Here is a 27268-nt window from a genome sequence, read left to right on the forward strand (position 1 = left end):
ATTCCAAGTATAAATGTATTTCTGGCACAAATGGCTCTGCCCTAAGATTCTTGATTATAATTATAATAATGGGTTTCTGAAAGCCTGCAAGTGGTTCTGGGAATGATAATAAGGGTTGAGAAAAGATATGTTGTTTATGTGGTGAGTGTTTGTGGAATATTAAATGAGGGTGGGGAGAAAAACTGATGCCACACTTCCCACAAACTCCAAAATATACAGCGACACCCAGGCAGCCCATCACTGCCTCCCTCTCCTCCAGGCACACATGCCATCAATCCCATTACCCTGCACATCGGGGACCGTGGCAGAGCAGGAAAAGCAAGTAATCCTCCCGCTTTCCTTGCAGAGTTGCTCCTCTCTTAGGAAAACTCCTAGCGTTTTCATCGGAAAGAGGAGCAGCCTCGGTCTAAGAGATGCTGGTCCTTCCCTCGCCAACTGATAGCCCTGGCAGGTCACTCGGAGCCCCTGAGCCACCTGCCTTCAGCCACATCACAGAAACTGCACGACGCTGGTGTGGATTGTTTGCATGACAACCAATCTGCTTTCTCTTACTCTGCTAGCTCTTTGAGGACACGGATCCTATCTGATCCGTTGTTGGTGGCATTGCTTAATTGTGGGAAAACACACATAACACAATATCCAGTATTTTAGCCATTTTAAAGTGTACAAGTCAATGGTACTACGCACATCCACAATGCTGAGCAGCCAGCACCACTTTCTAGCTCCAGAGCTGGTTCATCACCCCAAAAGAAAACCCACGCCCACTAAGTACTCATTCTCCATGTCTCCTCCCCCTCAGCTCCCTGCGGGCCCACTGTTTTTTTAACTGTTACAGAGTCTACTCCTGTCTTGTACATAGTAGGTCCTGATTAGTGTTTAAAATCTAATTAATTGCCCATTTAAGTAATCATTAATATCTTCTCTGCCTACTTCAATAATTATTACTCTAAGAATCTTATTGTAAATTATCTATACTAATAAAAGGGTAATATGCTAATTAGACTGGAGACCTTCCAGACGTCCTTCCGGACAAAGCCATGGTGGCAGGGCCGAGACAGAGACAGTTAGGGGCGATCAGGCCAGCAGGTGGGGGCAGTTGGGGGCAAGCAGGCCGGCAGGTGGGGGCATTTGAGGGCGAGCAGTCAGATGGGGGGGCAGTTGGGGGCAATCAGGCCAGTGGGGGGGACATTTGAGGGCAAGAAGGCCGGCAGGGTAGGGCAGTTGGGGGCGAGCAGGCTGCCGGGGGGGGGGGCAGCTGGGGGCGAGCAGGCTGGTCGGGGAGGCAGTTGGGGGTGATCAGGCTGGAAGGGGGGCAGCTGGTGTCGAGCAGGCTGGCGGGGGGGTAGTTGGGAGTGATCAGGCTGGAAGAGGGGGCAGTTGGGGGTGAGCAGGCTGGCAGGCAGAGTGGTTAAGGGCGATCAGGCAGGCAGGCAGGTGAGCAGTTAAGAACCAGCAGTCCCAGATTGCAAGAGGAATGTCCAACTGCCGGTTTAGGCCCGATCCCTGTGGAATATTAAACCGGCTGTCGGACGTCCCTCGAAAGGTCCCAGATTGGAGAGGGCACAGGCTGGGCTGAGGGACACCCCCACCCATGAATGAATTTCGTGCACTGGGCCACTAGTTTTACATAATAGTGTGGATCACAATACCTGCCATTTATCGTTTACTGTATGGATAACATTTCATATAAGTCAAATCATAGTGTTTTCCCTCTTGTGTCTGACTTCCTTCACTTATCATTTTCTCAAGGGTCACATGTTGCTGCCTGTGTCAGAACTTCATTCCCATTTTTGACTGAATAGTAAGGTATGTATGTATCACATTTCCTTCATACGTTCATCCACTGATGGGCCCTTGGACTGCCTCCCTCTTTTGGCTACTATGAATAATGCTGCTATGGACATTTGTGTACAGGTTTTGTGTGGACATATGTTTTTGTTTCTCTTGAGTATACATCTGGCAGTGAAAGAGGTAGGTCATATGGTAGTTCTATGTATAGTTTTTTGAAAAACCACCAAACTGTTTTCCACAGTGGCTATGCCATTTTACATTCCCACCAGTAATGTTCAACAGTTCTGATTTCTCCACATCCTCATCAACACTTATTTTCTTGGGTTGGTTGGTTGGTTGGTTGGTTATATCCATCCCAGTAGATGAGAAGTGATATCTCATTATGGTTTTGGTTTGCATTTCACTAATGACTGATGATGATGAGCATCTTTCAATGTGCTTATTGGCCACTTGTATATCTTCTTTGAAGGAATGTCTACTCAAGTCCTTTGCCATTTAAATTTTTTGTCATTATGTGGTTGAGTTTTAGAAATTCTTTATAGAGGGTTGGCAAAAGTAGACTTACAGTTGTGAGTACATGCAACACAGAGTTTATTCTTGTATTCTTATTTATCAATTATTGTACTATTTTTCCACACGAACTGTAAACCTGCTTTTGCCCATGCCTGCATTTTTTGAACATTAAACCCTAATCAGATATATGATTTGCAAATATTTTCTCCCAGTCCTTTGTAAAAAAAAATAACAGCTAGCTTATCCACAGTTTTATCTACAGTCCACAAAACCATTTCACTTACTCTGCCTCATCTGAGCTTCATGACCATATGGGTGGGTAAGTCTGCCCCAATTCCACAGCTGAGAAATCAGGGGGCACAGAGGTGAGGTGGCTCAGTCACGACCACTTAGCTGGGAAGACACTGGGGGCTCATCATCTCAGTCCACTGCCTCGGGTTTCTCCCGGTGATCCGTGGATGGTTCCGGGCCACTGGAAACTCAGAAAAACTCAGCCCCACCCGGGACTCCGGGGCCCACTGCAGGGAACACTCAAAGCCTTGCCTCTTGAAGCTCTGATCAGAGGAGGCTCTAGAGAGGCCTCTCCACAAGCAGGGACTCAGGGCACGAGGTGCCAGCTCCCTCGTCCCCACAGGCACCTTTCTGTCAGCCACGCTCATTCCGTGTCATCTAAACCCTGCTCCTTGGAGGCACTGTATCTTTACTTAGCAACCTCTTCTCCCACTCACAGCACTTCTGTCCATTAATAGCACAAAGCTGCAAATACTGCATGAGCAGGCTTTACATTCTGCTATCAGTTCAACTCAGTACCGCTGGACGATTAAAGAGCAACCATGTATGATGCATAACCAAGCCATACTTTCTTTCTCACACGTGCTTTTTGCTAAACGATATAAGAGACTAAATGCCCATCAGTGGACTATAACACCACTCAGTGGGCACTTACTGGATGCATGCACCGTGCTAAGCACTTTCCACGGGTATCTCATTTAATCTTCTTTTTCCTGTGTCATCATCGCCGACGACTGTCAGTTTTCTGATGTGAGATTGGAGGCTGGCTCTGCACAGAATCGGGCCTATAGTGACCACATTGGAAGGATAGACAGCAGGTCCTCGAATGACATCGTTTCACTCAGCGTCATTTCTTTATAACCCTGGTGAACTTAACTCTTATTTATATCCCTTTAGCCTACGATGAAACTGACTTCATTATACAATGGTTCCCTTAAAGACCCAGAACCGATCAATGACGTTAAGTGAGGACTTACCATATTCCGGGGCGGCTGACATTCAGTAAACATCTGCTACGTCCCAGGCTTTTTAACCAACTCGCTGGCAGCCCCCTAGGCCTGGAAATGAGTATTAGGGTTTTGGATTTGCCAGGGTTTCCCCAGCTAGGAGTAAAAAAGCCAAATACTGCCCACGTTCTGACAGCAGAGTTCTCTCTGGCACACCATGAGTGAATGAAATTTTTTTAAAGGGTAGAGTGTAGTTTGCAACCTCACAGTGCTTCACTCTAGTTAATAAGTCAACGAACACTCCAGGAGAGAGCAATCAAGTCTATAGTGATAAGCAGAATCGCCTGCTGCCGGGGGGCACAGGAAGGAAAGGGAGCCTGGTGGGTGGAAAGTTTGTGAAGAAAACAGAGAACTGGCCTGGCTGGTGTGGCTCAATGGACTGAGCATCGTCTCATGCGCCAAGAGATCACTGGTTCTATTCCCAGTCAGGGTACATGCCCGGGGTGCAGGCTCAGTCTCCAGTAGGGGGCATGCAGGGGGCAGCCGATCAATGATTCTCTCCATCACTGATGTTTCTATCTATCTCTCTCCCTCTCCCCCTCTCCCTTCCTCTCGTTGTAAGAACAATAAAAATGCATCTTTTTAAAAAGAAATAAAATGGAGAACTAACTCAGGTCTCAAAAGCCTGGTGGGATTGAAATGGTGGTCTGGGCGTGTGGGGAAGTGCATGAGTAAAGACGCAGAGGCAGTTAACAACGAGGCATGCACAAAAGTGAGGAAAGCAGCCGAACAGAAGATGGGATTGTATTCCTGGGGATAAGACTGCAGGGGGCCTTGAACACCACTGGACAGGAAGGCGACACTGCAGGCTCCTGAGCTCAGCAAAACCATGACAGGAAGCATGTTTGAAAAGATGAATCTATATACATAACGCAGGACTTCGCAGACGGGAGCACTTGCCATGGGCTTGGTACATACGAGGCACCTCATAAATGCTGATGAATAAGTAGGCAAATAAACAAATGAATGGGGGAAGTGATAGACACTGGGGTACCACTGGCTACTGGGAGCTGTGGGACCTGGGTGTGATGGTGGGGAAGATCGGCAGGACTTAGTATACGGGATGAAATGGATAGTGAAAAAAAGACCACAGCAAGGCTTTCCTCCTTTCTCTTCACCTTTTTTGTATTTCGCCCAACGCCCAGGGGACCTGAACAAGTTCAGGTTTAGTCTGGCGGGCAATGAGCACCGGGGCCAGCAGCATGAAGGTCGTCTCTCATAATGCACCACATTGATTAACAAAGAGGCTACACGCCAATGACACGTGTTGTTGTTACTTTCCTGCCAGAGATAGAAATCACGCAGGACGTCTAGCTGTGTATTCCAGAAGGGTGTTATGGAACAATAACCCCATCAGTAGCCAGGAAAGTGAGATGTGAGAGATTACAGGCTCCCGACGACACAGGGCAGCCTCTGATGAGCACTCTGTTGACTCGTTTGCATTAAGAACCCTGCTGAACACGACCTCAGAGAGCAGGCTGAGGCTCCCTCGCCCCTGCATCAGGCTTTTTAATGGTGCAAAAATCTGATAATTCAGCAACTGTAGAGGACACAGAATCTGATACCGGTTTGCTTAGTGAGTCTACGTCTGTTTTTACCCTCTGGGCCTCTAATGCACAGATTAAGCAAGATAAGATTTAAAGATACCTAGCACACACAAGGGCACCCCGGATGGTAGGCCTGTCCAGACTGGCTTCCCCTGACCCTCACATGCGGACCAGCTCTTGCTCTTCTCAGCTCCCACCTCCCATCTGCAAACTGAGATGCTGTCCATGAAACAGGATCCAGGGATTGGAAAGCTGCCACCTGCCGACCAGTCTCCCAGATGCTGCCTACCTATCTGATTCATCTGAACATCCACTCTCTCCTCTCCATCCTTCCATCCTTCCCATGCGTATACAGAGAGCATCGCCCAAGAGCCAGGACTGGTGCAGCGCAGTTACCGACACAGGCAGGGCACATGGCTGCCGTGTGTGAGACCTCCCTCATTCCCCTTGCCTGCGGTCAACTGTGTTCTGTCTGAGGCCTGCTCTTCTCCCAATGACCCCCAGCCCCAGGAGCCTTCCTGAGGCCTGACGTTGTCTCAGACAAGAATGGCAGAGCGGGGAGTGCTGTGACTTTGAGCATGTGGTTTGCCTTCTCTGGGTCTGTCTCTTCCTTGTTTGACGGGGACAAAAATACTAAACGTCTCAGTTTCAGGCACGGGGTTGGGGGGAGGGGGGAATGAGAATTTGGTACAGGGTAGGTACTCAATAATTAGTTACTGTCAATATCAACATCATCGTCTACAAGATCAGACTACTGGTAGCTTCCTCTTATTAAGATCACAAAATTTCAGCAGCCACCCATTGTTCTTAGTATAATCATCCAAATCCTTCCAGGGGCCTTTGAGGCCCTGTCTGCCTCTGCAGCACCAGCTCCTATCACACTTCCTCTCGTTCCTGCAGTCCTGCCTGTCACATTGTCCTGTTTTCCATCATGTCAGCTGTATAGTCATTAGTGCTGCTCACCAAGCATTTCTGGTTCTCCTTCACAGCAGCTTGCAAAGTTCCCAGTGATACAGCTCTGTCAACCTAGATTCCTGAATGGGAACGACTTGAAACAGAACATGTATGCTAATTAATGATGGACATGTAGCACAAATAAGAAATACATCTTCATTATGTTCAGCTTCTAATATCTGGGAGCTCTTTGTCACTGCAGCAAAAGCTACCCTAATCTGACTAATGCACTAACGATCCTCCTCCAGTCACGGGGTCTTCACTCAAGCTGGCTCCTCTACCTGGAAGTCTCTTCCCTCTCCACTTAAATAACTCTTTCAGATCTCAAAACTCAAGCCTTTCTTCTTCAGGGAAGTGTTCCCTAATCATGTCATTCTCCCTTATCAGAGGCTCTCATGTTATCAAGTATCTCTTCTTTATAACTCTTGTCAAAGTAGCAATTTTACCTTTATTTTTTGATGATTTTATTAATTTTCTTCTATCCCACGAGACTGTAAATTCTATAGGAATGGGGTCCAGATCTGCTGCAGCTCATCATCTTATCCTTAGTACATATCACAGTGCCTGGCCCACTGCAAGCCCTAAATAAATACAGGAAGGAAGGAAGGAAGGAAGGAAGGAAGGAAGGGAGGGAGGGAGGGAGGGAGGGAGGGAGGGAGGGAGGGAGGGAGGGAGGGAGGGAGGGAGGGAAAATGTCTGGGACAAATGCTCTTTGGCCTTAGTCTCTAAACTGGCCCCTTCTACAATTAAGTTGACTATAACCTGAGTTAATGATGCAGGAAGAATCAGGACACTTTGCCTCCTTTAGGTCATTTGCCCTGGAAAAAAATGCAAAGAGTTGACAGAGTCCAGACTATGGTCAGAATCTATGACCTACACAAGCCAGCCAACCTCTGAAGGCCCCCCAATTCAGCTCCCTGGTGCCCAGGAGGAGCCATGACAGAAGCCAGCACCCACATCTCCACCACTAGAGTCGGCCGAGGCCCTGGGTTCCTCGGTGTCCCCAGGTGCTGCCACTAGGCACTGATGTGCTCTCCCTCATTAATACATGGTCTTCACTTCTCCATAAATCAGATTTACAGAGCACAGAAGCCTGGGGACACCTCCGGGGCCTCACAGTTCAATGCAGCTCATTATGGAAATCAGCTAAATGCGGAGGAGCCAGGTAAGTGCCAACTGTCTACCAACCCCTTCAGCAGACTTGCAGACAGCACTGGTGCGGGCTCACTAGTGGCCCCACTCAGTCACTCAGCCCTCTGTATCTGCTGCTGTGGCTCATCTGCAGGGCGGGAGGAGCACCTTCGCATGAAAGGGCTCTTCAAGGGGCTCCCGGTGCTCGGGGAAGGGGGCCAGAGACAGGTTCAGTGGGAACGAGGCCTGGGCGCCAGTGAGGCCCAATGCACCCTGACCACCAAGGCAGCAGCCACTTCCTGCCCTCTAGGCCAGTGCACGCTCTGCCAGCCAAGATTTTAAAGTTAACAGTGACATTCAAACCGACAGCCCACTGAGAAGAAAACCCTTTGCAATTTACAAGGTTCTTCCACATTCATTAACTTGGTTGAGCCTCACAATATTTTATCAGGTAGGTGTATTGCTAATACCTCCATCTACCAGCTGGGGAAACAGGCTCAGGGAGGGAAGCAGCCTGCCCCGATTATCAGCGGTGAATTCTGCTTGTCTCTGCATGAATACAATGCACGTTCCACTTCACCAAAGCTCCTTAAATGGAGATTATTAGAATTCCATTAATGGGGATCAGGGTGTCCTTGAAATTTTTGTATGTGTTCATATATGGGTATTTCTTTTTCTGGGCAGTAAACTCAACATATTTACAACTCTCTGAGTTGTTAAATGTTAAGAAGTTAAAAACCATGCAGGGTACTAGACCCCATGAGGGCACGGGGTAGTTACCTGATGGTCCATGGATGTCTGTAGGATGCACATCTTTGTCCATCCACCCATTTTTCCCCAAAGAAAAAAGGTATCAGTTGAATGAGATTTGGTCTCCAGGATGCACGTTTCTGATTCCTCACCATTTCCCTCCAGTGACGGCCTGAGTAATGCCCACACGGTATCCAGTCCCCGGTGGCCAGGCTGCTGCTGCTGTGGTCACAGCCACAAGGTCCTCACACCACCACAAACCACAGGAGTCCAGGCCGATCCCCAGCCAGACCCCAGAGCTCAGGCCTCCTCCTGTGCAGGGCAGGGCTGCAGGGAGGTGAGCCAGGTAAGCTGCTTAAGTACAGGGTCTGATTGTCTTCAACAATCTGCATATTTCCCCATCAATTTTGACATTTTAAGAAAACACCGAATTAAATATTATCTATTATCATTACTGAGTTTTTGGTGCTCCCTCAAGGTGTGCTCCTGTGAGCGCCTCACTGCCTCACTGTAGAGGCCAGAGAAGGCTGCATCCTTTAAGGAGCCTGCCTCGACCCAGGCTCAAGTTCACCAGGCTCACAGGCTCCCGCAGGTCACTCAGGGGGCCTCAGAGAACCCCTAGCTCAACCCTGTTGAAATTTAAAGCACAGGTCCTAGCCGGTTTGGCTCAGTGGATAGAGTGTCAGCCTGTGGACTGAAGGGTCCTCGGTTCAATTCCAGTCCAGGGCACATGCCTCGGTTGTAGGCTCGATCCCTGGGCCTGGTCAGGGCGTGTACAGGAGGCAACCAATTGATGTGTCTCTCACATTGATGTTTCTCTCTATGTCTCTCTCCTCCCTTCCACTCTCTCCAATAAAAAATAAAAATAAAATAAAAATGGAAAAATATCCTCAGATAAGGATTCACAAGAAAAAAAAGAAAAGAAATGTAAAGAACAGTGTGCGGGTAAAGTGCTTAGGTCTTGGGTACTAAGACAGAGGTTTGGATCTGGGCTCTCCTATGAAACCTTAGGGAAGTCGCCTCAGTCCTCCAAGTCCCTGCTTTCTTGCCTGTGAGACGGGGATACTACTGGTATTCACTGTAGGGCCATCTTGATTTCCAGACCATGAACATAATCTAGAAAGCAGTCCAGTCTAAACAAGAGCCAGGCCAGTCCGCAAGTCCCCGCCGCTCTGCTTGGTTCTGGGTAAGAAAGTGAACCATGAGGACAGGACGAGTCAGAACTTTTCCCAAGAAGACCCAACACCTCCCGACCTGTATGCTCTGGCTTTGGACCCGGGCGGCCCTGGGTTTGAACCTTGGCATCCCCCTTACTCGAGACTGTGGACAAATACTTCCACCTCCCTGAGCCTCGGTGTCTGTGTTTACAAATGAGAACAATAATACGGGCAGTGTAAAGCTATTGGGAGCATGAAGCGTGTTGGAAGCACATGTGTCTGCTCAGGCTGCTATAATAAGATACTGCAGCCTGGCTGGTTTAAACCAGAAACTTCTCTCTGTTCTGGATGCTGGACGTCTGAGATTAGGGTGCCAGCAGAGGCATGGTCACGCCCCCATGAGGACGCTCCTCCTGGCTTGCAGACGGCCGCCTTCTCCCTGCACCCTGCATAGCAGGGAGAGAGCACTGCTATTCCATCAGGGCCCCACTCTTATGACCTCGTTTAACCATAATCCCTCCCTTAGAGGCCCCACCTCCAATTACAACCACACCAGGGGGCAGGGCTTCAACATATGAATTCTGAAGGGACACAAACATTCGGTCCATGACACTGACATGTGGTTAATGTGCGAGTGTAGTCAATACATATAGAGATAAAAATAATAAATGTTATTAAAGGTAAAGCAACAGGCAAGAGAAAGACATGCCAGGAGCACACAGCATGTTGGCAGCAAAGCTGAAACCTGAACCAGGTCCCCAGGCTGAGTCCCGTGGACTTATGGCCCTGAGCTACTCCCCACTGTATCACAGAAGTTCAACCCACAGACGGGAAGTATTAAAACAGCAGAAAATCAGGGCCCAACTCCTGAATTTGGTGACACCAGGGGACTCCAGGCAACCTCAGCTCAAGACCTGGCTCTCCTGCCCCTTCTCCCACCAGATGAGCCCCCAGCCATGCTGAGACTCCTTCCTGGCCTGGAGGAAGGCCCCCGACCCCGGCCCGCACCGGGAGGGAAGGCGGGCTGCACTGCACGGCTGTGGCTGTGTCTGTGTGTATGTGAGCAGGCTGTGTGTCGGACCCAACACTGGTTATAAACTGCCTCTTACCAGGGCCTTTGCAGCAGACTCCCGCATTTCCCAGAATAATCTCGCTCATTACGATGCCGGCAGACTTTTCAAGCCAGCTCATTTTTCTTCCCTTTGTCTCAAATTCCAATACCCTGCCCTTTTCATGAGATTTCCAAGAGCGCAGTTCACAGCGCCCATTTTGTGGGGAGTGAGGGGGGGGGTACAAATGTCCCCAGAGGGTGAGCTGTATCTCGGCCTTAGTTTAAAAAAAGAAGAAATAAAAAAAGATGAAGGAAAGAGCTTTGTCTGCTAAATCTCCCCATTTTGGAATCAAATGTTATTTAAAATTCAGGACAAATTCTCAGCTCTTTTGCTGACAAATTCCACACCAGCACAGAGGAGGCGAGAGGGAGAGGAGAATGGCAATGTGTGAGGTGCCTGAGTGTTCCTCATTAACGGGCCATTAAGTGAACACCTACTGTGTGCAGGATCCTGAGCTAGGTACCAGCGATACCATGGCAAACAAAGCGGATACTGTGTCTCCCCTGGAACTTCAAGTCTAGTGAAGAAGACAGACATGACCAAATAACCACCCACATTTACAAATGTAACTGGAAGCACCTCTTCAGAGGAAAAGTGGGTGGTGCTAGGAAAGCATGTAATTAGGACCTGACCCAGTAGAGGGTCAGGGGACACTCTGCAAAGATGTGACATTAACTCGGGAACCAGAAGGATGATGAATAGCAGGTCAGCCAGATGAGGAGGGGAGAGAAGGAATAGAATGACAAAGCCTTGGGCCTAGAGCAGTGGTCGGCAAACTGGCCCCTTGAGTGTGGCTCTTCCACAAAATACCATGTGCGGGCGCGCACGTACAGTGGGATTGAAACTTCGTGGTCCATGCCACGGGGCCAAAGAGCCGCATGTGGCTCGCGAGCCGCGGTTTGCCGACCACTGGCCTGGAGGAAGCACCATTGTTCCTGGATCCCCAGAGAGTGAGGGGAAGGGGGGTGAGGCTGGTGATGCAGGCAGGGTGAGCTCACACAGGGTCTTGCAGCAACGCAAGGCTCTGGGTCTTTACCCTCAGAACAAGGGGGAGCTAATGAGGGGTTTTGAGGGGAAGAGTAACATGTAAGGTTTATGGTTTGCAAAATCTACCCTGGACCAAAGCAGGGAGGAATGCGGGAGCCAGACAAGAGAAGATGAGACCTTGGGCCCCAGTGGAGGTGGTGGCGACCAAAGAGAGAAGTGACAGATTCTAGGGCATATCCTTGATGACATCACAAGTACAATTGCAGATATGACACAAATTCTTCCCCTCCCTGTATCCCCTGCCACAGGGATGCTGGGCTTGGCCAAGCGACGTTTTTGGTCAGTGGAACAGTAGCGAACATGATGCGAACAGAGACTGAACAGCATCTGCACACTGGGAACTGCTCTTTCTTGCAGCTTTTGGGACCATGTGATCACCAGCCTAGCCTGCTGGAGGATGAGACACATATGAAGCAGTCACCCCGCATCCCTAGCCAACATCCTACAAACTGCCAGGCATGTGTGATACCATCCTGGGCCATTCAGCTGCCCGCCAACAGGCCAGCCCATCACAGATGCATAAACAAGCCCAGCAGAGGCCAGCGGAACGGGCCCACGCCAGAACTGCCCAGCCAACCCAGAGAATCGTCAGCCAAGTAAATGGTTGTCATTTTAAGTCATTAAATTTTGGAGGTGGTTTGGCTAATTGATATATGAACATTTATGTCTGTTTTTCTCTCACCAGACCATAAGTTAATGGGGGTAGGACTTCCTCTGTTCTGTTTAACAATACTACACTCCCAGGCAAGTAGTAGACACCCCATGAGTGTACACCGAATCGGTGAATGAATAAATGAAGGAATGACTGGTTTCTATTTGGTTTCCCCTGGGAAGGACGTTCTGCCCCAGCCCCCAGGTCTCCCTCCCTTCCCCATCAGCAGCTGAGATGAGATGCAGACACTTCTAGGTGGAAATCAAATGCATGTTCAACCTTTACAACTGGTGACCATGCGCTAGGCTGGCAGAGCATTAAACACTGAGGACAAGGGGGAAGGCAGATTCATTCTCTACCTCAAGTGTATCCCCTGTCTGGTCAGTGAGGTGGACACAGTTCAATGCAACAGCCTCTCCTGCTCACTGTGCGCTTACCATGCTCCAGCCACTTTACAGTGTTTCCTTTCATCCTCATAACAACCGCAGAAGGAGGGCACGCATATGGATGAGGAAACTGAGGCACAGTGCAGTTAAAGGACTTGCCGAATGGGTTGGAGCCAGATGCAGGCCCGGCTTAACCACACTTTGCTGGGTGATAGTTGTGCAACAGAGCTGTGCGGAGGAGGTATGCATCCTGCCGGGGCCGGGAGTCAGGAGCAGCATGTGTCAGAAAGGTTTTGCAGGCACGTTAATTCTAGAAGGGAGAACAAACCAGGGACGACATTGCAGGCTGAGAGTAGAGGGAACTGAGGCAGAGGTATGGAAGTGTGTGGCCTGCCTGGGGAACTATAAGCAGCAGGAGTGGCCAGAAAGGTGAGGGTGTGAGGGGTAGCGAAGAGGCCAGCCCGGGAAGGGTGACGGGAGCCAGTGCAGGCTGCAAGGCTAGGCCACCATCTCCGCTGAGGCCAGCTCTCAGCCATCTGATAGAGCAGTGTTGCTCCAAATGAAGTTGGGACCTGGCTTCTGATCCAGCTTTGATGCCCTGCTGCATGGTTTGGGGAAGTCAGATCCCTTGCCCACTCTGGGCCTCAGTTTTCCCCTCCATAAACTGAAACTGTAAGGCAAGATCAAAGGAATGTCTGTATACTGAGTATGTACCGTGCACCAGGAAAAAGTTACATCATAGATTCAGTGTGAGGACCAAATAGGTTCATGCATAGAAAGTGCCGGCACAGAGCCTGGTGCATAGTAAGTGCTCAATGGCACTAGTCGTGACTATTATTGGTGTCACTCCAGCTGATTGTCAGAGTCACCCTAGGGGTGACAGTCAACAGCAATGGCTCCAGGAAAATAATGCCTGGATGAAATCTCAGCTCTGCCACTTGTTTGCTGTGAGGCTTTCAGCAAGTTACTTAACCACTCTGGGCCTCCATTTCCTTGTCTATAAACTAGACCCTAATGGCATCTATCTCATTGGGTTGATGTAAGAATTAAGGGAGATAATTTTTATAAAATGTTTAACACCTAGAACTGTTATGCCCAGATTTCAAGATCCCCAACAGACCACACCAGGGAGCCAGCCATGTCCGATGCAAAAGCAAAGAGTCCTTTATTATCACAGACCCAGGTCTGGCTCCCAGCCTCACAACGGCGAGAGGAGAGAGACCGCCCGTGGGAAAAAATGGGGTTTTAATAGGGGGGTGGAGTGAGGGGAGGGGAGATGACTGTGGGCCCTGCCGATTGGCTAGGTGCAAGTCGGGTCTTGTTACACAGGATGTGGTCATCTCCATGGCGCGCACATCCTGATTGTCACTGGTTAGTTTAAAAAGATTCTGGGCGTGGCCAGCAGAAGCCTGGGCTTCCGGGAAGAAGGTGCTTTCCTGAGCACATGGCTGCTGCCCCAACATGGAGGATACGGGGCAAGATGGAGGGCATAGCCATCGCCCTTTCAGAACTGAGCTCCTACTAATAAATGTCACGTATTGATGACACCCCATTTTGCAGACAGCATAGTCGAGGCTCAGAGAGGAGAAGAAACTTGCTCCGGGTAACACATCTAACAGGTGCAGCTGGGATTTAACCTGGGAAGACTCTATTCTGTACCCGATGCTCCTAACTGGTGCTCCAGGTACCACTGACACTCCTCCCAACAACTGGAATCCTGCTCAGAGCGTCACTGCTTCTGACCAAAGGCTTTGTAAAACTCCAGAATAAATAATGGCTCCTCCCGGAAACACTTTTAAATCCCCGGGAGGCCAGAATTAATGTCTGCTCCCCATGTAAGGCATACCGCATTTCCCAGCTGGTTTTATGAGGGGAAGCTCTAAACTTCTATGATTCAAAGGTGGTAAATGGTAACGACGAGGTATTAAACTTTGTGGGGGAGTGACTGCCTCAAATCCCCTCTGGAATGAGGCAAGGTGTAAATAAAGCAATACCTCAGGAAGGGTGCAGGGGGGAGCTCTGACCTGGAGGGAGAGCACTGGTCCCCTGATCCCACTGTCAACCTGCTGTGTGACCCAACCCTCCCTGTACCCCCATTTCCTAACGGTCCTGTGACCCATCATTTATGACCCACACTGGGACACTTTGGAGAGTGAAGGGGCGTGCCATTAATTCCCCCAGGAGCACAGGGATAAGCTTTGTTCTGGGAACCCTGACACATACCTACCACCAAATGCTGAGACTGTACCATCATTTCTAAGAGTCTTTCCCACTGTGGTGTCTTATGACAAAATCTGTTATTGAGAACTGGTCCTGTCCAGGTACTGGAGATGCACGGAGCGCTGGGCCCCCACCAAAGGGCCTACTATGGGTCAGGGAGAAAGCTGGGCTGCATCTGTTGGGGGGCAGGGGGAACCAGAAGAACCGTGATAAATAACAGACACTGTATGGTGGCTCCACGAATCTCCAAGGTGCTCTCCTGAGCTGATCATGAGACACACCTGCCATCTCTCCCCACCCATCAGGCAAACAAAACAGCACGAGGTAAACGGCCTGCAGCAGAACAGGACTCACTCGCTGCCTTGCCCTTGCACTGTCCCGGGTCTGGAGTGCCCTGGCATAGCCAACCTCGTCATCCTCAATGCCCTGGATCTCCCAGACGTTCCGTGGCCCACTGGTCTATCAGACATGACGTGGGTCCTGATCCGAAACCACCCAGATTGGCAGACTGCACAGGCAAAATTGGTGGGATGACTCGGCTTGGCTCTCAGGGTCTGGTGGGAGGAAAAATTCTGGGAAGATCTATTTCCAAAATACCTCCCATTGGTTTGACTTGAATGTGAGCTGCTCACTGAGAAGTTAACTGTTCTCCCTGGTGACTCTAGTTATCAGAACAGTGGGAGCCTGGTCACCGTGGAGGTCTCTTCTCGAGAGTTCCCCTCCTTGGCTCCGGGACAGAAGCCCCTCCTACTGGGCAGAAGAAGGAAGAGCTCCCAACCAGAAACACTTCATCTCTTGCTCGGCTCCCGCGCTGCAAGGTGATGGAATCATTCTTTAACACGGCCGCCTTTCTACCCACATCAGAGATGACGGAAGGCAGTGGGAAACACTCTTGTGAGAAATGTAGGTTTTCAGTCAAGCAAACAGAAATCTGAAGGGTGATTTGATTAGAGTAGCGGCTTGGCTAGCGAAAGGAGCAATGAATTCCCAGACTCCGTGAGGCGCTAACCTCTCTGAGTCGCTCTCTCCTAATCCATCTCACTACTACTAGATGGCTCAACGGGATAATGGGCTCCTAGTGCTCAGAAACTCCAAAGCGCTGGTTCACATGTAAATGATGATCTCTTTTAGGATGTGAAGTGTTTTTAAAGAGAAGGTTGCTGCTGATCAATTACTCTCTTCGCTCATACAGGACTGACAAGGCTCCTAAATTCCACATTCTGCATACCTGGATGGTTTTAGATCTCATTCCTTTACAGTCTGGAACAATCGTACAGTGATGCTGCCTCCCTCAAAAATAGGGCTGGTTCCCTGGGGGGTGAGGGGGTGCCGAAGGCTCAAATCTCCACTGGGGGTCCAAGGTGGAAGAGGTGGCGTATGGGAGTAGAGTCACGATCATTACATAAACTGGGGCGCAGAGCACAGAGCTGCCTTTCATCAATTCTGGTGGCATGGAGAAACTGGGGGTGGGGAAGAGGGGTAGTTTGTTTTCTCTTTCACTCACTTTCCTTGACTGAAAAGGAAGTGATGGTTAACTCTTCTGCCTTGTTCCTTAAGGACAAAATCTGCATCTAATTCATCTCTTTATATGGTCAGCAAATATTTGATCAGTAAATGTTTTAACTACACACAATTATAATCATTATGAAGAATTTCCAAATATATCCAAGTCCCTCAAGACATCCCTAATTTCTAATGGGAGTCCGTCCCGACCTCACACCCTGCAAGTGAGGCCATCCTCATGTTTTTTCCTGAATCTGACACTGACCAGCAGAGAGTGTGTAGGGGCTACCTCTCCTTCTCCCACTCCCCTCCCCAGGTGCCCAGTGGGTGCCACAGCACCTCCAGCAACACAAGAAGAAAGGCTGTAAATTGTCTGGGTGGGGATGGTCTGCGAAGTTGTCATGAGTGGCATCAGCTTGCAGGAGAAGTTATTTCTCCCCGCAGAGGTCAGATTAATCCTGCTCTCCTCTTGCTCTTCCCCCATGGGCTGAGCATCCTTGGACAAGTTGCTTTGCCTCTCTGAACCTAGCTCTCTCTCCAGTAAAATAGGGATCCTAATTCCTGTCCCGAAGGGCTGGTGGCTGTGAGGAATAGTTAAGATGATGCATGAGAGGGGCCTAGCTTCATGCCTGGAACATTTTAAAGGCACAATATAGAGTAGTTGCTATTAATTTCTTCATCAGCAGCTGATGAGAGGGTGGATAGGGATTAGGTAAGATCATGTATGGTAAGTACTTCACATCATGTCTGGGATCTAACGAGGGCTCTAGAAGCATTGGCTTTTATTAGCGAAGATGAAGGCATGTACGTTACAAAAATAATAACAACGTACAGTAGGACTGAATTAAGGAGAAGAATACAAGTTCTCAGCTCCATCAAAGAAGAAAGAGGCAGCTGCTTCCAGTTGAACAAACAGGGTCAGTTTTTCTCCAAATACTCTGATAAGGATCGTTCTGAGGTCTCATTAAATACAAGCTCATTAGCCATAGCCCATGTCTGATCTGCAGGTCAGGGACTGGAAATGAGCTGGGAAGGCTGTGTGTTCAACAAGCACCCCAGGATTTGCACCATGGAAAACTCTGGAAAGGCTCTAGAGCAGCGGTTCTCAACCTGTGGGTCGCGACCCCTTTGGGGTCGAACGACCCTTTCACAGGGGTCACCTAAGACCATCGGAAAACACATATATAATTACATATTGTTTTGTGATTAATCACTATGCTTCAATTATGTTCAATTTGTAACAATGAAAATACATCCTGCATATCAGATATTTACATTACGATTCATAACAGTAGCAAAATTATAGTTATGAAGTAGCAATGAAAACAATTTTATGATGGGGGTCACCACAGCATGAGGAACTGTATTAAAGGATCGCGGCATTAGGAAGGTTGAGAACCACTGCTCTAGAGTGCGTGACATCCAAGCTCGGGCTTATCAGCAAGGTGACGAGAGTCATAGTCAAACCCGGCTTTGTTTGAGGGCTGGGCACTGTGCTCACACTTCACACCAATCATCCTAAACAGTCCCCTGAGATAGACAGGCACCACTAGACCCACTGTGCAGATGAGGACACTGAGATTCAGGAAACAAATGGACTTGCTCGAGGTCACAAACTGGAAAGTGCCAGAGCCCGGATTCAAACCCAATCCTGTGGAATTAAACATCTGTAAGCTTTTTACTAAGACACACTCTCTAGGCGTCTCTCTGTGTGATAAAGGGTCATTCCGGTCATTCCAGCCTGAGTGAAGGCCTGGAGGGGAAAGGCTGATGTCAGAGAAATGGCAGTGAGAGTAGTGGAATAGTGGTGCAGCTGGAGCAGAGAGGAAGTGAAGGGCAGTCATGGAGAGAGGTAGAAAAGGTAGGATGGCCCGTATTGGTTGAGGTTCAGATTAAACTGATATTATAAAAAGAGCTTAAATAAGATCTGAGTGATCTCCCTCTTATGAGTGATCCATGGTGAGTGTCCCAAGGCCTCAAGGGCAAGGTAAGTGAAGCTCTGATGCCCCTAGTCCCCAGTGGCACAGGCCACTGGGTCACTCAGCATGGGGCACCCATCCCTGGTCTAAGACAGCTGCCCCAGGTGCTGCCATTGCTGAGCCAGAAGAAAATGGAGCTGTAGAGCCCAAGGAAGACAGCTTTGTCCTTTAGGAAATGGCCTGGCATTTATTAGAAACGGGAATGGCACTCACCTTACTGCCACTCACCCTCCAGTGGCCTGAACTAGTCACATGGCCACATCTCGCAACAAGGTTAAATGGGAAATATATAGTGTCTAGATGGGCAGCCATGTGCTCAACTGAACTTAGCAAGTTGGAAGAAATTATGGAAAGGAAAGAGTGCTGAATGGGTTCTAGGGATCTGTTACAAGGCCACCATGGATTGTGATGTATCAAAAGCAGTTACATAGGGCTTTGTCTCTGCCTTTCACTGTCTAGGTGTCTTACTTGTATTAACTCAGTTACTCCTCACTACCAATTGAATGCTAGGGCTGAGGGCTTACTCAAAGAATAATGCCTTTGATTGGTATAGGAATATTGGGGGGGGGGGGGCGTTGAATAAGAGGGTTGGGATGGGCAGTCAAGGGGCACCTGGGAACAGAGGCAATGAAATGGTCCTGACCTCAACTTGGAAGGTTTTGTAAGCCCAGCCCTATGGCTCCTTCATCCTGAGGCCTTCAACCACATACCTCTATGTTTCTCTGTAAGGTGAGGGGGCTGGAATTGGTGATTTCTAAGGTATCCCTCACTTTACACTTCCTCCATCATTACCAGGGGCCTCCTGAGAACCCAGAGCTACAGAGGACACTAAGAGGGAGAAGGTAGATAGGCGGAGAGACACCATGCATTCCCACAGGACAGTCACCCTGAGAAAGGTCTATCCCCACAAGATTGGCAGATGCCAGTCTCTAAGCCTCAGTCTCTAAAGTGTTGGTGAGCACGGCCCCTGTTCTGGCAAGTAGGAACCTGGGAGTCATCCTCACTATCTCCCTCTCCCTCAGCACCACCTGGGTCTCTCCCAACACTGCCAATGCTATGCTGAATCCATCTCCTCCTTCCTAACGCTACCTTATGGCTCCAGGTGGAGCCATACCATCTATCCCTCACCTGGTCTACTGCAGTCACTTCCCGACTAATCTTCACCTTCCCTACCTGCCCTGCTCCGATCCATTCTCAACAGCAAAGGAGATCTTGGTATAAAGCAAATATAAGTTGGCCATTCTGCTGGTTACAACTCCCCAAATGTGTCCCATTGCTCTCATGGAGAAAACCAAAACCCTGCCTGTCTGACAAGCTCCTGCTTGGTCTAGCCCACCCTGTGTCTCCAGCCTATCTAACACAGATGCTTAGCTCTAGCACAGGCTCCAACTGTCCTGGCCCTCTCTATGGGTGGATGACGCTCCCTTGTGCCTCAGGAAGCTTTTTATAAATGTGGTTCGTTCTTTCTGGATCCTCCATCTCTTCCTCTATCCACCTTCATGTCTCAGCTCAATTGCTTCTTCAAGTAAATCTTCTCCAAACCCGACCCCAGTCTACATCAGCCCCTCCTCTCTCAAATTCTATCAATTTACATATTTATTTGTGTGACTACATGATCACTGTCTATTGCACAGTAAACATTCTAAGCTCCAAAAGTTCAGGGACTTTGTTTATCTTACTCACCATCACCTTTCCAGGGAACAGAAGTGGAATAAAAATATTTATGCATGAGAGAACATCATTCCCCATCATCTAGAGCAGCGGTTCTCAGCCTGTGGGTCGTGACCCCTTTGGCGGTCGAACGACCCTTTCGCAGGGTCGCCTAAGACCATCCTGCATATCAGATATTTACATTATGATTCATAACAGTAGCAACATTACAGTTATGAAGTAGCAACGAAAATAATTTTATGGTTGGGTCACAACATGAGGAACTGTATTTAAAGGGCCAGAAGGTTGAGAACCACTGCTCTAGAGAATAAAATTCCAGATTTCCTATCCTATCCTCCAAAGCCCTGCTCAGTCTGGCTCCAGGTCCAGCCTCAGAAATATGACCTCTGACATATGTATCTTCACCCGGTTTCTTTCAACCCTCACAATGACTAACTGAGCTAAATATTGTCCCCATTTCACAGACAAGGAAACTCAGAAAAAGACAGTGATGTTCTTAGCATTAAGTATGATGCCATTTTAGTAATCCTTGATATCAATTTGTTGAGATTCTCTAATATTCTCTACTGACCTTAGGTGTGGTCTTAGGGTGAGTCAATCTTGAGACAATGGGTATATACATGTGGACAGAGTTTCTAAGAAGTTGGAGTTCAGCCTGAGAGAGCCTGTGACAAGGACAGTAGCTGTGGAACCAGTGTCCAAAAAAGTGGGAAAGATAAGATAAAGTAGATGATCTCTTTATGATGCTGGAAACCAACATTCCTGAACTCCTGAGTGCTCTCGAAGGGTGGGGGAAAGTGTGGTGTCTGCTTTGGAGCAAAGCCTATGAGGCTGAACCATATTGAGATGCCAATATTGAATTGTTTTTGAGCTATATTTGTGCGCGCGCGTGCACACACACACACACACACACACACACACACACTTGTACATATACATATACAAACACACATGACCTGAGGGTGCTGCCCACATATTCCTACCAAATGACATTACTTCTCTGAACACCATGATAGATGACTAAGAAAACAGCACATTTTCTGCCAAAGGTATACTTAAATAAGATCTACTGTGATCAAAGAAAGAAATCTAAGTTTCTAAATCTTTGGACTACACAGTAATTTAAACACAAGGCGTGTTATGACAAAATATAACATGATACATCAGCGTTGGTGGAAGGATTTTGTAAATGAAAGAGAAGCTGGTAATTCAGAGAAAGCAAGAGAATGGAAATCAAAGCTCTCTGCGTGGAGCAAGTAGGAAAGGCTTCTGGAACTGTGGCTAAATGGGAACCGGCAGCACATGTTCATGCACCTGAAACGAACCATGTCGCCCGAATACCACCAGAGCTGGGTACCTGGGCCCCTCTACTGTTTTGATTTGGGTCCACTGCATCACCCACAACTAAAAGGAGTCAAGGCCATTCCATTGAGAGCAGTTTGCACTGAATGGTGAGACAGAGGAAGTCAAGGTGGGCTGGAGACCTATTAGTTTCAGGAAATGAGATGTCAGGGGTGGTGATCAAGAAGACAAAGATGGCTGGAGGAAGGCTCCCCCAGAGGAGGGACCCAAGGCCCGTGTTGATGATGACGATGACGGCTAACATTTACGTGCCAGGTCTTGTTCTATGCACTTTTTCACAAATGTTAAACTCATTTAGATCATATGGAAACCCCACTGAGTCTGTGTGCTGGGACTAAACCCCAACTTACATGGAAATAAACTGAGACACAGAAAAGTTAAATATATGTTCAAGATTACATAGACCAAAGTGCACCTCTATTTCCTCATCTGTAAAAAAGGATTATAGAACCCACTCCAAAGGTTGTTTGGGAAGTAAACTAGGTAATTCAAGTAAATCTCCTGACAGTCCATGATGCATCTCTGAGGGCCTGACATTTAATAAAGATAATAAATAAGCTATAGCCCCTCTTTGTGGGCAAGCCCAGCTAGACTAGTTATGCCATTCAGAAGTTCCTCTCAGAGAAAAAGCAAGTGAGGGGGTCAAACTGAAAACGGCTACCTTTGTTGGGCTGTCACAGGCCTGTTGATCTTCTCTTAGGAATATGAAGAGGTCAGGTTAACAACTCAAATTTGAATTATATCCTATAGTATGTCTGACTTAACTCTGCGAAGTAGGTTCATACCCATTTTACAGATGAAGAAACCCAGGTTCAGAAATGGAAAACAACACGACCCAGGTGACACAGGATCCTACCAGACTGGGGAGTCATAATCCAGGTCTCCTGCTACCACAGCCAGCACAGTCTCCCCAGCCTCTTGGGGATCCTCGACCCCTCCTCCCTCCTCTCCTCCTCCTACAGCCAGAGAAGGTCAGGTGAACAAGCCCCATCTCAACTGGGCTAAGGGTTGATTTTCTGCCTTTTGTAAGGACTATCACAAGCATTAATATCCACAAAGGTGAGAGAGGGTCAAATGACACATTAGTTTTCTGTTCATGATTATTTTTAATCTGACAGTTTCTAAGTCATGTTTGTGTATTGGTTTGGAGCAGGGGTCTAAGAGTGCATCTTAAAAAGTAATTGTTAGCAGTGAATTAACACACATATAAGATCAGGTCTTGTGTGATGTTTGCCTCTTAGTGGGGTGTATCTCTAAGAGGCATGTGTGCATATGTGTGTGTTGTGCCTGTGTTTATATCTGTGTTAGCTGGGCCTGCATGTATATGCATGCATCTCTAAGTGTTATGTGTGCTTCTGTGTGTCTGTATTTGAGTATTGTGGTTATCTGTGCTGATGGCATGTGAATAGGCCTTGTCTATAGGAGTGAGTTGTATGCATGTATATATTGTGAGTGATATAAATGTGTGGCCATCTAGCACATGAGCCGGTTGTGTTAGGTGTATTCTATATGCCTTTGCTATGCTGGTGAATATCACAGTTGAAGGCTGTGTGTTAAACATGGACATGTGGTGTGTCTAGGGAGGATGTGCTCCACATAAGTGTGTGCGCATATGTGTGTATGTGTGCATGCACCTATATGGGCGGCCTGTGTCCTGTGGGTTAAGATATGATGTCTGGGTGTGGTCAGTGACTGCTCATAGCCTGTGTTCTGTGTCCACATGCAGGGTGAGTGTTCATGTTGCATCTCTGAGTGTCTGGATTATGTGTGCACACGTACACACACGTGCATATGCCAGGCGTGACTTCCTCACCAGGCTTCTCTGTCTCTAGTGAGTCACGCTCCCCCTCACCCTTCCCTCAGCCCCCGCTCCCCCAATCTCCGTGCTGGAGTCTGGCACTGGTAGTCATTAGCTGGTCAGACATTTTTATCTCCTCAAAATATCCTATCGCTCATACTCAGCTCAGTAATCACAGGAATGGGCCTCGGAGACATCGTTTATGCTGCATCCTCCACAGACCAGGAGAACTCCATGTCCCTCTTACCCATTAGTCACTGAAACTAAAGCTCACAAGCCAAACAGCTGCTGTCTCGGCCGGTTAACTCTTTCTGAGCCACTGTGAGGTCTCCTTCAGCGAGGCTGTAAGTCCTGCACAGGCCCAGCTCCCGACTGCTATAAGCAAGATGGGGAGGCCCCACCACTTCCTCAGATGGAGTGTGACTGGCATTCGCAGGCAGGGGTGCGGGCACCATGTGCTAGTGAATAAGACTTCTGCACCGTGCGGGATGTTTAGCCAGCCCAGCCCCTCCCACTTTATTCCTGATGCCTGTAGTGTCCCCAGTCATTATAACTGAAAATGACCACATGTCCAAGTTTCCCTGGAGAAACTTGCAAACCACTGGGCTAAAATATAATAAAAATTTTTTTAAAAAAAAACTATGAAAGTGCGAAATCATTAGGTTAGAAGGGACTTACAGCTTTTCGTCATTATCCTGGTAGAACACTCTGACATATTTAATTTATTCATGATCCATTCATTCATCTAGTTTTTCTTCCAACAAATATTTATTAAGCATTTGCTCTGTGCCTGTCGCTTTTCTAAGCATTGGGATGCAAGGGGGAAGCAAGGCCCCTGTTCTCAAGAACTTTTTATTCTAGTAGGGAAGACAGCAAACTTATAAACAGACAAACAAGACAATGTGGGGTAGCAATAAGACCCTTGATAGCAGTGACACAGGATCTAACGGTGGAAGGAGTGGGGCTCTTTAGGTGGAAGGAGGGAGGGCAGGGAAGACGCTCTGAGAGGAAACACTTAAGCCGGGGCATAAATAACAAAAGAATCCATACATGGAGGCCTCATTACACAGCCATGAATGATTAAATCACTGGCCACTGGTTTAATCCCCAGCCCCTCTCTGGAGGTCAGGGGGTGGGATTGAAAGTTCCAACCCATTATCACATGGTGAGGTCCCCTGGCAACCAGCCCCCATCCTCGAGAGCTTTCCAAAAGTCACCTTTTTAACATAACAAAAGACACCTTTGTGCTCTCATCACTTAAGAAATTTCAAGGGTTTTAGGAGCTCAGTGCCAGAAACTGGGAGGAAGACCAAAAACAATAGATCCTCCAATAACATTGTATCTTGCCCACATTGGTTAGTTACAGTGTTGATGAGATACCTGGGAGCTTAAATCTTATTTATACCAGTGAGTCTACAGTGAAACTGGTTTCATTATACCTCCTTTCTCTTAAAATCATAGAACCTATGACAACATGAGGACTTTATGTATTTCACATTATAAATCCCAGTGTCACAAAAGGGATGCAGAAGAAGTAGGTCACCTTAGTTATATTTAACAAAAGAAAACAGTTCTTACTGTGTACCAAACACTAGGCTGAATGCTGCATACGCAGTACCCTACCCAACAACATTCTGAAGGAGTAAGTAGTATTATTCTGATCTTGCAGGAGATGAAATTGAGGTCTTAGAGAGACTGGGTCCCTCATCCAACCTCACAGCCAGGAGCCCAATTTCTAACCCAAGCAGTCTGACCCCTGAGTCTGCGTGCTCAATCAAATCAGTGAGTTCTGCTGCCCAAGGCCCTGGAACTTCTTTGGATTCTGAGTCACCATCTAGTTTTGGCCTCTGTGAGTTCTAGACTTTTCTATCCTTGGATCCCCTGACATGGGGTGTCCCTTTCCCTCACTGCACCACACTCACCCCGACAATAGACCACTCTCCGAGTTAGCTTGAGGGAGTTTCTGTTTCTTGCCCCTACGCTGTTAACGCTGTTAACGGGGAAAATGGCCTAGCAGAGGCCAGACGAGAGGGCACCCGACTATGACCCCATCGGAGGGGTCTTCCCATTGACCTGGCAGCTCTCCAGGGGAAGAGAAAGGTCCTTACTTTACTCATCTCTGTAAAATTATGTAAGGTTTCTGGGATGAGGACATCGCAGGGGACCGTTAATCTGCCTGCCATACAACTGGGTGAGTAGTTAAACTCACTGTTGGCCCAATAAATATGTGTTGAATTAAATTAATCTCCATTTCCCAAGTCCTAGCCTCCAACTGTCTAATAACTTAAGAATTCCTAAAGTGAGAAGAGACCCCGAGCTCTGTGGCTTTAGGTGAGCGTCCTGACCTCTCTGCACAGAAGCTCCCCCATCTCTGCACTGAGGATTCTGGAATACCTCTGCTGTTCCCATCTCATACTTCTCTGGAGACCAGGCACATAATAAAAATGTGTAAAGCAGCCAAGTGAAGATAAAAAGAAAGTGGTGAGATCTGGGGCCAACTGGAGAACAATGCCTTCCTTAAACAGCATCCAAAGGACACCTGTGCCTGCCTAATAAAGTACTGAGCACGGGTCAGGAACTGTACCCCCTAGTGGTCGGCAAACTCACTAGTCAACAGAGCCAAATATCAACGGTACAACGATTGAAATTTCTTTTGAGAGCCACATTTTTAAACTTAAACTATATAGGTAGGTACATTGTTATTAACTTAATTAGGGTACTCCTAAGGCTTAGGAAGAGCCACACTCAAGGGGCCAAAGAGCCGCATGTGGCTTGTGAGCCGCAGTTTGCCGACCACTGCACCTCTTGACCCACTGGGACCCACTAGTGACGCTTCTTCTAGCTCTAACGCCGGCTGGCCTGTGCAGAGCCTCATCCTGCATGCACGTGTTTGTATTCTCCCACCTTCGCAGCAGAAGGGGAGGTGTAAGGCTGAGCTGAAGCGAGTATCTAACACAATGCACAAAAGGAGGGGCTGAGGAGAACAGGTCAGAACCTCACCCCCCCCCCCCCCCCGCCCCCGCCAGCAAGTGCGCTGTTTGGAGGAAGCAGCATCCCCGAGGGGCTGGGTCCAGCGTAGCCAGAGCTGGAAGGAGACCCCGAGCAGCCCCGGCCTCACTTATGAAGGGTGTTATTTCACCCCTGCTTCCCCGATAATGTAACTGAGTCACTCAATTGAGCATAAAATAGAAATTTGGCTTATCTGCCTCAGACCTGACTTTACTATTTTCTTTCTGCAAAATACATTTTTCACTATCTTATCTGCTAATAAACAATCCTGGCTCGGCAGCCTTGTGGCAATGGCGCTGAATGCATTTAAGAGACATATTTTTCCTCTCACTCCCTGCTTAAAGTTTTCTGTTTAAAAGCCTGCATTTTCTTTTCCTCCCTTTTGGAAAAAAATATATATCCCATTTGTATGCCGTCTTCCTTTAAAGAACACACATATTTTTCATGAGTTGTTCTGACGGATCCCTTCTCATGTTCCCCTTTGCTCACTTGATCACCAATGACAGAGGGACTTCCACAGCAACGGTGTATCAATGTGATGGATTAAAGGACTAGATGGGGGAGGTTAAGGCAACCCCCTTCAAAAAGGGGCAATTTCTGGAGTGGCCAGACCCCAGTTGGCTCTCTCAGATTGTGTGGTAGGCAGGACACATACTGATGAAAAGCCTGCTATGAATGTTTAATGCCTATTCTCAAATGCAGACTGTCATTGGACGCACCAGACAGTGAAGCTGAAGCCACAGGAGAAAGAAGGGGAAAAGGGAACCAATATCTATTGGCACTCTCCTCAGAACGGCCTTTTAAGAGAACAACCCCATTAAGCAAAGAGGAGAAAACAGCCCCATCATTGCAGAGGAGAAAACTGGGGTTCAGTGTAGCTAATGCAAGGCACATCCAGAAGATGGGATTCACTGGCAAGTCTCCAAACACCACTCTGGGAATTAAATCGCACACATACACGTTTTGTGGCATAGTGTTTGTAGTTGCTAGGCAATTGTTTTATTCAGAGTGTAACAGGAAAAAGCAATGGGGGTAAAAGTCACTCACTCGTCAACTGGCCTCCCTTCTACTAATTCCAACTCCTACTATTTCCTGGTGGAAAATATAGCAAGTTCTAGGCATGGATGTTACATTGGACCAAAGCCTTTACCTCCACTGCTTCTGCAGTGCGTATCTGGAATAAAACTCAGCCTGTCCTATCTGATCCCTGCCACCCCTGCCGCCTCATTCGCACCCTCAAATGTACCACACAGTTTCCCCTTCAAGGCTTTGCATATATTACTTCCAGGAGTACCTAGAACACTTACTCCTATCCACTCCTCATAGGTGAACTCCTACCCACCCCTCCTGGGTGAACTCCTAGCCACCCCTCCTGGGTGAACTCCTAC

Source organism: Myotis myotis, unplaced genomic scaffold (genome assembly GCF_014108235.1).
Source record: "Myotis myotis isolate mMyoMyo1 unplaced genomic scaffold, mMyoMyo1.p scaffold_m19_p_12, whole genome shotgun sequence".
NCBI classification, from domain to species: Eukaryota; Metazoa; Chordata; class Mammalia; order Chiroptera; family Vespertilionidae; genus Myotis; species Myotis myotis.